Source organism: Panicum virgatum, chromosome 8N (assembly GCF_016808335.1).
Source record: "Panicum virgatum strain AP13 chromosome 8N, P.virgatum_v5, whole genome shotgun sequence".
NCBI classification, from domain to species: Eukaryota; Viridiplantae; Streptophyta; class Magnoliopsida; order Poales; family Poaceae; genus Panicum; species Panicum virgatum.
The window spans coordinates 24871715-24880477 of record NC_053152.1 but is presented as its reverse complement, the minus strand read 5'-3'; the positions used below and the strand labels follow the sequence as shown (position 1 = coordinate 24880477).

At 44.5% G+C, this 8763-nt stretch overlaps 1 non-coding gene across 1 annotated transcript; it reads left to right on the top strand.

Moving 5' to 3' along the window:
- The first annotated feature begins 8451 nt into the window (after nt 1-8451).
- LOC120687040 lies at nt 8452-8558 on the top strand. Its single transcript, XR_005680543.1, has one exon. It is a non-coding gene; the product is annotated as a small nucleolar RNA R71 (small nucleolar RNA).
- Nucleotides 8559-8763: the final 205 nt, after the last annotated feature.

The window sequence follows — 8763 nt, the reverse complement described above, 5'->3', positions numbered from 1 at the left end:
ATCCTATCATCCACAAGCTATATTCGTTCCACCATAAGTATTGGATGTACATTGAATTGAGTTAGGATTTCTTTCTCTTGGGAGTTTTAATTTCGAGCAACGATCATGTCCGTATTTTTCATCTCTGAATTGCTAGCCACGTCAATATTCGGTAATGAGAATTCCTCATTGGAACAACTCATGAAATCTACCGGATTCCAAAACCCGAACCTGAGATTATCTTGTTTATTATCCTCTTCCTTGACCACAACCCAATTGTGAGGATACGTTCTGTTTCTGCGCATGATTTGTATAAAACATAATTTTGGGATGAAGAAAGGAAGGAGTACTAGAAAAACGGACCGAAGCCGACCTGGGAAAGCCCCAGGCCAGCCGGCCTACACCCCTTGAGCCGGCCGGCCTAGGCCCCTCTGGCCTCGGCTCGAGCTCCAAAAATTCAGGGAGCAACTTCGGAGATTTGTCTATCTATGTTTTATAGAAAGTATCCTATGAAAAGGTTCGGAAAAGAGAAAGAAAATTCGGGACAAAGTAAGAAAGAGAAAAAAATGTATGAGAAGAAAAGAATAAATGAAGGGATTCTATGGTTAGAGAAGTGCAAAGAGATATCACCTTGTTATTTGAGAACAATATCCTCAATTCCAACCATGTGCAATCCGACAACGAGGACGATGCTTGTGCCTTGAAGTCAATCTTTTTGTATGCCTTTGCACATGTCCACCATTCTAAATCTTCTTACCCTTGAACCCTTTACATTATGGAGAAACTCTCATGATCATTGGCTCGGAAGGTAAGCAATCATTAGAAGGTTTTCTTAATTTGACAATATATGTATATACTTTGCTAAGCCTCACCTATAGCCCCACTGTATACTTGAGAGACTTTTGGGAGATGAGAGTTTGCAAATAATAATAGGATAGCCACTTATATTGAGAGACATGAAAGGACTTGTGCAAGAATTTTTGGTCTAACCTTTGTTGCAGGGGATTTTGCTTCTAAAAACTAAAAAAAAGAAAAACCTCCAAGGATGGCAAGAAAAGCAAGTGTTGTCGATATTCAAGTTGCCGGCTAAAGGTAAGAGTCGTGGAGTAATATTGGATGTTTTTAAACGCCCATGATATGATTATCCTCGCTGCTCCTCTGACCTTTGTTTGAAGAAATATTGTTAGACTTGTTTGCATAAGTAAATTTTGCAGTTTGAGAACTCTCGAGCAACCCATGGAAGGACTTGATGATTTGATTTGCTCGAGGACGAGCAAAAGCTAAGCATGGGGGAATGTTGGCGCTCCTTAAGTACCCATTTTATTATATGATTAGGAGTGGTTTTGATAAATTCTTCGGGATGATTCTTGTACTAACCCGCCACTTGGCACCCGAACTTGACCGTTTTCAATTTTGTCCTGGATTTTGGAGCATGTTGTGTTTTGGCAGAAAATTGGACATTTTCGGAGATGTTTTGACGCATGGTCACAACTGGGCTAAGATGAGGAATAAGGAGAAGAGGCCACACGAGAAAGATGGGACCGAGAGGGGCCAGAAAGGGCCCAGGCCGGCCGGCCTGGGGCCCTTTGAGCAACGCCGCCAAGGAAATGCCGGGTTGGTATGTCTTAACGTTTACAGAAAGGTCCGCAAGCGCACGGATATACCGTTGTAGCATTTCACCCGGAAGTATTCAGGGTATCGTTATTTATATCTTCCCAAGGGATGGCGAGGTTGTGTAAAGATGTTTACTAGTTACATAACCATGACATTATGAAATAAGGTGCAAACTGCTGATTATACATGGGTAAGTGATAAACAAAGGATAATCAGGGGTAATGTGACACACACAGAACAACCAACTCTTATGAATAAAGAATAAACAAGCACACCTAAGGTTAGTGGGAGCATAAGCAAACAGGTCCTAATATACTATTCATGTTAGCAGATAAGTTACGTTAGCCACATGCTTAGAACTGCAGGTGCCGGGAAATTAGGAACATCGGGGAGAATGACTCGCACTGAGAACATCCAGTCCTGTTTCACCTCTGCATGAACTCCTACACGATACCCGAATGTCGGGGAGTGTGCTAACCGAGAAGCAGCTTCCCGGCGGACCGACAGGGCTGTCACCTCCTGCGGTCTACCCTAGTCAAACCATGGAGCACCGTCATATCTGAGGGATCCCGCATACCCGGGCACCATGCCCGCATATGAGGTCACTACCATAGCACCCCCGGGTCCCCCACCCTTCGGATGGACAGGTAAGATGCTAAGGCAAGCTCGAAAGCACAACGAACCGATATCCTTACCCAGATCATCTGGTCTAAGCAAGCAACTAGTACAGTTTGATAAAGCACAGATCAAGGCTAAGCAAGCTAAGAACATACCAAGATAACCAAGAACGAACTCAGAATGAATAGCATAACGAAAGTCGCAATACAAAGCCATATGGCCGAGGATTGCTCGCTGACCCCGAGGACGACTGGATTCGCTAAGAGAAATGAAAAACTAGCCTAGCTCCACTACCCTAAAGAGTACAAGTCACAAGAGAGTGTGAGAGAAAGGCCTTCAAGTGGTGTGTGTGGAGGGATGCCCCTTATATAGTGCCTTGAGGTCGGTTCCCGCCAAAACTATACATGGAAACACTGAGAACCGCCTTCAGAATGATCAACACCGCCTTCCCGCCAAAATGCACCTGGACGGGAGCCAGGGCAGGTTCGGCCGAACCATGGGTTTGGCCGGTCCCACCTTGGCACCCTTGGCCACCGACTTCCTTCATGTGTGGGCCCTGATGTCGGTACGTCAGTGCCGGGGTCCAGTTGGTCGGTTTGGTTTGTGGGCCTCTTTTGCATGTGTTACGCAGGACGCGATCTTCTGCGACTTTGTCTACGTATTCTTCGTGTTTTCTTCTTATTTCGGACTTGTGCTCTTGAAAACATAAATCTTCGAAAACAACTGTGGAGCTAGGTTAGTGATACAAATATGTGAGTAAGTGGTATGGTTTTCCTTCTTTTATGAGTATAGTTGACGGTCATATTTCGCACTTAACGACCGTCAACACACCCCCAAACTAGCCTTTTGCTCATCCCGAGCAAAACCAGGCACTCGTTGTTGATCACGAGTTGATACGATGTCGAATTTCCAACTTATACTTAGGCACAACCAAATGCTTCTTACCTTGATTTTGAATAAGTTGGCCTTTGCTCTTACCTCTTACCTTACTCCTGTGGAGCTTATAGCTTCACCTCATCTTTAGCGGTTGAGAGTCAGAACGGTATCATAGAGTGCTCATTTTTCTTTCTCTTTAGTTCAACCGTCAAACCGGAGGTTTTGTAAAGTTTTTCAAAAGAAATTTATAAAGTTCCTCAGATGATCTCTCGGATCACTCAATGTGTATAATTCCTTATCAAGGCTTTTTATTGTGCCTTTCTTGCTCAACCTATCTCTAATGGATGTTTTTGTGGAGCTGTAGGTATGGAGGATTCAAAGGCATACCTTCTTCTCATATTTTTGCTAAGTCAAAGACTGGATCCAAAGGAAAAACAAGTCATAAACCTTGATCAAGATGTGCAAGTGTGTGGATATTTTTGGTGGATGGTGTATGAACTCCTTTGTATGAACCATCTCTCTTTTTCTTTCTTTTTGGATAAGGGGCTATCTTTTCTCTTCTTCTTTTTTTGACATGCCTAAGCATGTGGCATACCTTCTTTGGGTATGCATCTTTTTCTTCCTTTTCTTTTCTTTTTTTTTGACATGCCGAAGCATGTGGCATACCTTTGGGTATGCATCTTTTATTTTCCTTTTTGCATAGCCCCATAGCCTTGATATGTTTTTGAGAGAGAGGTGCCATACATAGACATAGAGTTTTATTTTGTGGATGGATGGGTATGTTGCTTACTTCTAGTGTAGAAGCATAGCATGTGGTGAAAATATGTATGTGATCTTGATCATGGGAGTATGAAATGAATCTCACTAAGGGTCACAACAATTTGACAAAACTCAATGAGATAGCAAGTTGCATATGTGGAAGGTTTTGCAATGAAAACAACATATGGCTTTGGATAGGAATTTCATATCATCGAGGAACTTTATTATATTTTTTTGTTTTCAAAATTAAATACTCCAGATGTCAAGTATCACATAAGAGAATATCATAGCAACTCTACTTAATCATATCATAGCTCACAACAACTTAGATTCGGATCATGCTTTTTGCTACCCACAAGTTTCAAGTTTAAGGTTTGAACTTTTAAGCCCAAAACTAGGTAGTGCATAAAGTTGTAACTAAGCATATGAAGGAAATTAACAGAGCAACTATTCAACATCTCAACAAGCAAAACTTACACCATGCTTACTACACATATTAAAGAAATATTTTTGGTGTTTTCTAAGTTTTGTAAATTTTTATTTGTTTTTAGTTATGCAAAAAAAATTGAATTTTCTAGATTTTGCAAATTTTTATAGGTTTCATGCAAGGTTATGAAAGCAGTAAAGATAAATGATATAAGTTACCTCTCATGGGGGTCCTCCCCCAAGCTAGCTTCAGGCTCACTACAGCTTGTCGGGGTTGAAACCCGTCCAGCGGCAGTAGGCCCTCCACTCCTCTTGTCGCTACAACTGCAACTGCTCCATGTTGTGGAGTCTCTCGCCTGTGTGACGCTGCCATGCTTGGGATGTATCGATGTGCTGGGGCTGCATTTCTTGTATGTTGTCACCCTGCACAAGCAGCTTACCTAGCTGCTGGGTGATGGCACCGAAACCTCGAGACGAGGCCGTCTGTCTAATGACATTCGGGGCTCCGCTGGAGCTGGAACTGGTGGACCGGCAGTCTGGTGCCTTCCATGCCCACTCCTCAGTGCTGGCACTGTGCCATGACGAACCACTGGCCTCATGCTGATGTGAGTGCTGTGGCTGCTGAGGCGGTGGTGTCGGTTCTACTTCCCTTCTGGTCCTGTTCCTTGTCATCCTGCCAGGCAAACCAGAAGATCTATGCCTACGAGCCCTTTCTCGTGGAACGAGAGGGATGGTTAGCAAATTGCAATTATACAAATGAAACTCCGCATTGGGCAGCGGAATCTCATTTGTAAAGCCAAGTAGAAGAAAATCAAAGAGTCATCCGGGCCTTTCTTGAATGTGTGACCTTGGATCAGATAAGCCTCATCGATATATGCACGGTTGCCCTCAATGAAAGGAATGAAATCCCCCTCTAAGGCACCGACACGTGTAGCAATATGAGTAATCAAAGAAGTGCACTCAATAGGACCCATCATCTTGAAATTCGGAAGCCATTGTTTAACCAAAACTTGCGCGGGGGAGATTTTGATCTTGTTGACCATGGCATATAATATGAGCAACTCATCGTTGCGCATGGGTCGGACACCATCTCTAGGAAAGAGAGTGATGGCTAGCCATTTGTGCATCAACTGAAGAGTTGGATTATGAATATCGTTGCACCGAGGTGCAAACTTGCCATGGACAACTTGACCCGAAATCTGGCCCCAAAATTCATAACGATTAAAACCGCGGCAAGCTTGCTCAAGAGAAATTGGCCAGCGTTTGTTGAAATCGAGGTTGCCGGCAAAAGTTTTCCAAGAAAGCAAATATTCTTTCCCGAAAAGTCGAAAATAAACCATGTTTGCCACCTCCCGAAGAGTGCAAAGAAATTGGATGGTGAGGAGTCGAGAACCATACTCCTCAACGGAAACGAAGTTATCCCATCCAATTGCATGCCAAACGTTAGAGAAGTCTTCGTACATACCTTTTTTGATGAGGAGATCCGGATCGAATGCTCGGGTGTGGACGAAGCTTCGGTTTTTGAGGAGGGCGTAGCCTTGTCATTCATGATCATCTCGCAAGTCGAGGTAGGGGCATCTTCTGTGTCAATTCCTATGGCCTCAGCTTGCAGTTCGGCTTGCATCTCTTCGTATTGTTCTTCTTCCTCATAGTCCATCGTGCTTGGTGTAGGCGTAGGTTCGGGAGTGTACGAGCTTGAGCCACCCCGAGAACGGGATGAACTTCCACCCGTCATCTTCTTCAATGCGCCGGAAACCTTCCGTCCTATGCCTTCCATGATGGAGCAAAACAAACACGCACAACTCAAAACGGGTTATGTTAGTGAAATCAGAATGAACGTTCTTACCCGCAGGTTGCTCCTTCTTTTCTTGCAGCAAAGAAATGAGAGAGAGAGGTCTCTTGAAATCAAATTTGAGCAAAAATCCAATGAAAACCCGAGAGCAAAGTTTGAGAGAGTTTGAGAGGGAGTGAGTGAATGGGAGTTGAGTGTGAGAGCTCAAAACTCACCCCTCGGCCTCTATTTAAAGAGAGAATGTCCGGACACCGTTGGAAGAGACATGCCTCAACGGCTAGTGACCGTTGGAGAAGGATGGGCCCACTAGCCGTTGGCAAGGGGCCGGCCGACCCTAGGGTTCGGCCGAACCCTAGGTGGCCCACCCTACTGACAGCCAGGGCCCACTGGCCTTCTAACGGTCATATGCTTTTTAAACTTTGGTGCTGGACAAACTTTGCTTCGAAAAGATGCTCAAATTTATTTTTGAAAGTATTTTAATGCTCGGAAATATTTTTGGATTTTTGTGAAAAATAGAAAAAGGTGCCAGAAAAGTTTCTAGAATGCATGAGTGTTTTGAAAATTCAAATATGCAGTGGGAAAAATCGAAAAAGTCGAAAAAGGCAAAATGGTGAAAAGAAAATATGAGATGCATATCGATTTACCTTCGGCAAGGGCTTGTCGTTTTGAGTCTGACAAGCGGGACCTTTCTCCTCCTTTGGTTACCACTGTTCGGCTCGTCCTAGAGAATTGGACGAGGATGAACTCGCGACCTTGTGCCACACCTTCTTGATTGTCTTTGTGGATCGTGTGGTCGTAGGATTTTGATTAAGAGACATCACTTCGGCTTATTCTTGTGTTCTTGGCCTGGATTTGATGTTGATCATTGAGCATTATTCCTTCTTGGGCTAGAATGGGAATTTTTCTTCTTTCCCATTGATGTTGAAGCGGATTTCTGCAACCCCCACATCGATGTGTGCTCCAGCAGTGCTCAGGAATGGCCGCCCAAGGATGAGCAGTGTTTCTTTTGATATTTCCATGTCGAGCACTACGAAGTCAACTGGGATGAAGTAGTGTCGAACTCTGACTGGAACGTCTTCAGCGATTCCTTCTGGATAGCGGACTGAAGAGTCTGCTAGCTGGAGGTGCATCGGTGTTGGCGTCAGATGCGTGAAGTTGAGCTTGTCGAAGACGACCTTGGGCATTACATTGACGCTAGCTCCAAGGTCACGCAAGGCATTTCCGAAGTGTTGAGTGCTAATCGAACAATTGATCGTTGGGCATCCTGGGCCTTTTTTCTTCTTTGGAGGTTGGTTGAGTATAGCAGCGCTACATTCTTCCTTAAGCTTGACAACTTCCATTGTGGGAAGCGGTCGCTTGTTGTTGATGATGTCCTTGATGTAGTGGGCGTAAGTTGGTACATGCATTACGTCCAGCAATGGGGTGTTAACATGTATCTTCTGGATCATCTCAACAAAACGAGTGAACTGCTCGTCCATGGTGGTCTTTTGTTTCTAGGAGGCAAACGGGAGGAAGCTTATATCAAAAGATTTCTATGGATTTTCTTCCTCGGGATCTTCAGAGTCATCATGTTTTGGAGATTCTTCCTCCTCCACTTGTGGCCTTGCTGCTTTCTCTCCATGGTTAGGATGCGGTGGATCACGAGTGGACTTACGACCCCTCGTGGTCAGCGCATTTATCTTTTCTGAAAAGGGAACAGCAGCAGCTACCTGCGCAAGTTGTGTTTCTATCATTTTGTTGAAACTTAATTGGTTTTTAAGAGCAGAAGAAAGAGTTTCAACTTTTGCATTTATACTTTCCAAAATTTTATCATTGGCAGCAAGCTTTTTGTTTAAAGATTCATTTATTTTAGCTTGGTCAAAGACTAGATCTCTCAAGGAGGGTTGGTTCAAATTAAAATTCGAATTGAAATTTGAGTTAAAGTTGTTACCTCCTCCTTAGAATGGTGGGCGTGCTTGGCCCCACCCCTGGCCTTCTTGTGGACGGAACCCGGTGTTGTTGTTGTTGATGTAGGCTGCGTCTTCTCGGCTCTCGGGGCAATCATTCCCCGAGTGTCTACCGTCACCACAAACTTCGCATGTTGAGTATGAGTTCATGGCATGGATGGGAACAGGCATCTGTTTCCAATTCCCTTCATCGAGTTTCTTTAGTAGGAGGTCCAGCATGGCGGCGAGCATGTCCGTCTCCTTGACGGTATGCATTCCACCCTTGGTTCTGGGCTGGGAATGTCCTCGTGTCAGCCCTGGTTGGAGACCATCTTTTCAATTAAGGCCGTAGCCTTGGCAATTGTGAGGTCCAGATAGGCTCCTCCAGCAGCGGCATCAAGATGGGCTCTGGATGTAGTCGTTAGCCCATTGTAGAAACTTTAGAGCACGAGCCACTCATCCATCCCATGATGAGCACAGGCAAGTATGTATTCTTGGAGTCTCTCCCAAGCTTCTGGGATGGATTCCATCCCCGTCTGCTAGAAACTTGGAATTCTACCACGCAGGGCATTTGTTTTACCAAACGGGAAGAATTTTGCGAGGAACGCCAAGGAAAATTTGTCCCACATGGTGACGACTTCCTTGTTCTGATAAAACCACTGTTTCGCTTTTCCCAGGAGAGAGAAAGGAAACAGGCGGAGCCTGAGAGCGTCAGCCGTAATGCCCCGTATGGTTACGGTCTTGCATAACTCTAGGATGTTTTGGAGATGGGCG